This window comes from Bos grunniens, chromosome 14 (genome assembly GCF_055505025.1).
Source record: "Bos grunniens cultivar Pamir isolate PY7600 chromosome 14, Bosgru_T2T1.0, whole genome shotgun sequence".
NCBI lineage: Eukaryota > Metazoa > Chordata > Mammalia > Artiodactyla > Bovidae > Bos > Bos grunniens.
In genome coordinates this window covers 4671841-4677001 of record NC_141178.1, presented here as the reverse complement: position 1 = coordinate 4677001, position 5161 = coordinate 4671841, and the positions used below count along the sequence as shown (strand labels likewise).

The 5161-nt window shown below is 43.5% G+C and overlaps 1 pseudogene; it reads right to left on the bottom strand.

Annotated features, from left to right (window-relative positions):
- Window positions 1-2558: 2558 nt before the first annotated feature.
- On the bottom strand, window positions 2559-3186 carry LOC147358968 (GTP-binding nuclear protein Ran-like; annotated as a pseudogene).
- Window positions 3187-5161: the final 1975 nt, after the last annotated feature.

The following is a 5161-nucleotide window of genomic DNA, read 5'->3' as shown; positions in this document are numbered from 1 at the left end:
CCCTGTCCTTCACTGTCTCCCGGAGTTTGCTCAGACTTATGTCCATTGAGTTGGTGATGCCATCCAACCATCTCATCCTCTGTCATCCCCTTCTCCTCCTGCCTTCAATCTTTCCCAGCATCAGGGTCTTTTTCCCAGTGAGTCAGCTCTTTGCATCAGGTGGCCAAAGCATTGGAGTCTCAGCTTCAGCATCAATCCTTCCAATGTATATTCAGGACTGATTTCCTTTAGGATTGACTGGTTGGATCTCCTTCCAGTCCAAGGGACTGTCAAGAGTCTTCTCCAGTACCACAGTTTGAAAGCATGAATTCTTTGGCCCTCAGCCTTATTTATGGTACAACTGTCACATCTGTACATGACCACTGGAAAAACCATAGCTTTGACTAGGTGACCCTTTGTTGGCAAAGGAATGTCTCTACTTTTTAATATGCTGTCTGGGTTGGTCATAGCTTTTCTTCCAAGGAGTAAGCATCTTTTCATTTTATGGCTGCAGTCACCATCTGCAGTGATTTTGGAGCCCAAGAAAATAAAGTCTGTCACCATTCCCATTGTTTCCCATATTTCCCATGAAGTGATGGGACCAGATGCCATAAGCTATGTTTTTCTGAATTTTGAGTTTTAAGCCAGCTCTTTCACTCTCCTCTTTCATCTTCATTGAGAGGCTCCTTAGTTCCTCTTCACTTTCTGCCATTAGGAAGGTGCCACCTACATATCTGAGGTTACCGATATTTCTCTTGATTCTAGCTTGTGCTTCATCCAGCCCAGTGTTTCTCATGATGTATTCTGCATATAAGTTAAATAAGCAGAGTGACAATGTACAGCCTTGATGTACTTCTTTCTCAACTTTGAACCATTCTGTTGTTCCATCTCCAGTTCTAACTGTTGCTTCTTGACCTGCATACAGGCTTCTCTGGAGCCAGACAAGGTGGTCTGTTATTCCCATCTGTTTAAAAATTTTCCACAGTTTGTTGTGATCCACACAGTCAAAGGCTTTGGCATAGTCAGTAAAGCAGAAGTAGAGGCAATGGCACCCCACTCCAGTACTCTTGCCTGGAAAATCCCATGGATGGAGGAGCCTGGAAGGCTGCAGTCCATGGGGTCGCTGAGGGCCGGACACGACTGAGCGACTTCACTTTCACTTTTCACTTTCATGCATTGGAGAAGGAAATGGCAACCCACTCCAGTGTTCTTGCCTGGAGAATCCCAGGGATGGGGGAGCCTGGTGGGCTGCTGTCTATGGGGTCATACAGAGTCGGACACGACTGAAGTGACTTAGCAGCAGCAGATGCTTTTCTGAAATTCTCTTGCCTTTTCAATGATCCAGTGGTTATTGGCAATTTGATCTCTGGTTCCTCTGCCTTTTCTAAATCCAGCTTGTACATCTGGAAGTTCTCAGTTCATGTATTCTTGAGCCTAGATTGAAGGATTTTGAGCATTACCTTGCTAGTGTGAGATGAGTGCAATTGTGCGGTAGTTTGAGCATTCTTTGGCATTGCCTTTCTTTGGGATTAGAATGAAAACTGACCTTTTCCAGTCCTGTGGCCATTGCTGAGTTTTCCAGATTTTCTGGCGTGTTCTGTGCAGCACTTCCACAGCATCATCTTTCAGGATTTGAAATAGCTCAGCTGGAATTCTGTCACCTACACCACCTTTGTTGATAGTGGTGCTTCCTAAGGTCCCCTTGACTTCAACTTCACATTCCAGGCTGTCTGGCTCTAGGTGAGTGATCACACCATCGTGATTATCTGGGTCGTGAAGATCTGTTTTGTACAGTTCTTCTGTGTATTCTTGCCACCTCTTCTTAATATCTTCTGCTTCTGTTAGGTCCATACCATTTCTGTCCTTTATTGTGCCCATCTTTGCACAAAATATTCCTTTGGTATCTTCAACTTTCTTGAAGAGATCTCTAGGCTTTTCCATTCTTTTATTTTCCTCTATTTCTTTGCAGTGTTCACCTAAGATGGCTTTCTTAATCTCTCCTTGCTGTTCTTTGGAACTCTGCATTGCAATGCGTATCTTTCCTTTTCTCCTTTGCCTTTCACTTTTCTTCTTTTCTCAGCTATTTGTAAGCTCTCCTCTGACAACCATTTTGCCTTGTTGCATTGCTTTTTCTTGGGGATGGTCTTGATCCCTGCCTTCTGTACAATGTCACGAACCTCTGTCAATTATTCTTCAGGCACTCTGTCTATCAGATTGAATCCCTTGAATCTATTTGTCACTTCCCCTGTATAATTGTAAGGGATTTGATTTAGGTCATACCTGAATGGATGAGTGGTTTTTCTTACTTTCTTCAATTTAACTATAGCAGTTTTATATTTGAAACTGAAGGAGGAAGCAATGATGTTCCAAAACACCTAAATATGCAGGTCCGAAAAGTGAAGGCATTTGTTTAACCTCCACATTCACTCTGAAGCCCACCTGCCTCCTTCAGCATCCAGAGATCAAACACACGTTCTGCTTCACTGTATAGAAAAGTCGGAAACACACTGCACTGCTGACATCACAGGACAGCTGCCTACAGAGCGAGACTTCTGACGCGGGGCCCCAGCCTCACTTTCTCACAGGGCGCCCTCTCCCTCTGGGAGAGGAGTGGTCTGGGCAGCCTCTAGGTCATGCTGCTACCGCGCTGCTCAGCCTGGGTCTGCGACCACCTCTGGCGGGGCAAGAGCAGGCTCGGCAGCAGACTCCAAGTCAGAGTCTCTGGTCAGCCCTCCAGCACGCCAGAGCAGGCTCTTCAGAGGTGTCGTTACTTTGGGCACAAATGCCACACTACTGAAGATTCTTCTTTTGGTGGAAGACAGTTGACTTGCCTTAACCTTTACGTCCTTAATATCCACTTTGTTCCCACACAACACAATAGGGATGGTCTCACACACGGGTCTTAGATCTCTGTGCTGGTTAGGCACGTTCCTGTAAGTCACTCTCGAGGTTACCTCAAACATTATGATGACACACTGAGCTTGGACATAACACCCAATTTCTCCTGACCAGCTGAATCCCATACATTGAACTTAATAGGCCCCCTGTTGGTGTGGAGCTCAAGGAGGATATTCCTCAATACCCAAAGGAGCTACACACATCTCAGATTCACCCATCAGATGACATTTCGTGAATGTCGTTTTCCCAGCACTATCATCATGAACCAGATTGGAACAGAACCTGGGGTTCTCCTTGGGCAGCCTTCATGGCGTTACTTCCAGTAGCATCTCCGTGCCTGTCCTACTGAGAGTTGGAAAGATAGAGGATGCACTATTTTTTTTCCTATTATTTTTTCTGAACTGGTGGCCATGAGACCTGAGAGCCTGATCCATTGCTTATTTCACGTCTTGCCTTTTGGTTTCAGTTCTCATTGGCAGGACCACCTACCCAGTGGGCATCTATAGGATCCTAACTGACCTGCAGTCTTGCGTGGACAGTCAGTTTCCTGACAGGCACAGTCCATACTATTAAAAATTCAGTCATGTCCATCTGCATCTGTTTGGAAGCAGAAAACTCCCTTTACCGGGTTACTGGGAAGACACCTGTCACAGTCTACAATCAATAAATTCCAAACCTTGTTCTAAGCAGCACATACATGGTGGCTCAGATGGTTAAGTGTCTGCCTTCAACGTGGGAGACCTGGGTTCAATCCCTCGGTCAGGAAGATCCCCTGGAGAAGGAAATGGCAACCCACTCCAGTACTCTTTCCTAGAAAATTCCATGGGTGGAGGAGCTTGGTGGGCTACAGTCCATGGGGTGGCAAGCAGTTGGACATGCCTGAGCAACTTCACTTTCTTTTCTTGTTGGAAATGTGGGACTTCTTTGTACATCTGATTATAGACAGCCTATAAAGTGCCAGTCTTTTTCACATGCATCTTGCATATTTCTCACAGTAACTTTGAAAGTAGATATTGCTATGCCCATTTGACAAAGAAGAAATTGAATTTCAAAGACCTTAAGGTGTCAGAGTTGAGAGGTAATGGAAGGTGCCAACCATATTCAAACCCAGCTTGATTAATTCTTTCCACTACACTGCTGAGCCGGCATGGCTCTGAATGGGTCAATTAGTTTTGTGTGGTTTTTCCATAACTATAATACAAATTGTAATATTTGCCTTATAGGATTGTTGTTCACTTAATGAAATGTATTTATTATGGGCTACAACTTATAAGGCTAAAGTTCCGATACAATCCAAAAGATAGAACTGAAAGGTCAAGTACTTGGCCTATAGAATGACTTTTTAATAACAACCACTTCGTGCCTCTGTGACATTTATGTATCAGGCATTTTGCAAACTTATAAACTGTCAACATGCCTGATGAACAAACCGCACTCTCACCCCCCGTCCACACCATCTACTGTGAAGGGAGCACGTCTATTTTATTCTCTAGTTTTCTGGAAGAATCACTTAATTTCTGATTCTGACAAACAGCGTGAAACTACTCAAATAACTGTCTCTAAAATGGTAATTTTTATATTCATGGCACTTTTTGAGTATTACTGACATATTCTTATGCGATGACTTGGATTGACAATGCAGAAAAACTATTTTTTCTCTTGATTTGCTCTTTGTGGTAGACTAGGTTCTAAATGAACATGTTTACTTGAGCGTTGAAAGGTACTGTTGAAATGATGTGAGAAAAATCCCATTTTAAGAACTATGTTACCAGATTACTCTAAATTTCTCCCAATGTGTTAATAAAATGCAGAGCCAGAGCTAGGCATTTTTGTGCTAGAGGCAGTTTTTCTCCAGGGGGTTTTCTTTTCCTCTGCTTTGCTTACAGACTGTCAAATCACGGAGTTTTCTTTGGAATCCTTTTGATGCAGCCATTGTTTGTTGCTTATCCATGAACAAGCAGGTAAACTGGCCATCTATTTTGCTTATGAGATCTTAATTTTTTAATCATATTAGCTAATAATTGATATAAGCAGGCACTCTGCTAGGCATTAGCATGTAACATCATAACCCCATGAGGCAGGTGCTATTGTTAACCTCACTTTATAGAAAAGGAATCTAAGAATCAGAGATGTTGAGGACTTGCCCAATTTCACACAGCTAGAAAGCAGTGGAGATTGAATTTGATCCAGGCTATTCCATGGTCCCAGGTCCAGTGTCTTAATCTCCCTTGTCTGCTGTTACCTCTAGGGCTGTGAAGCACCCCCTGTATTTCTCACAGAGCTA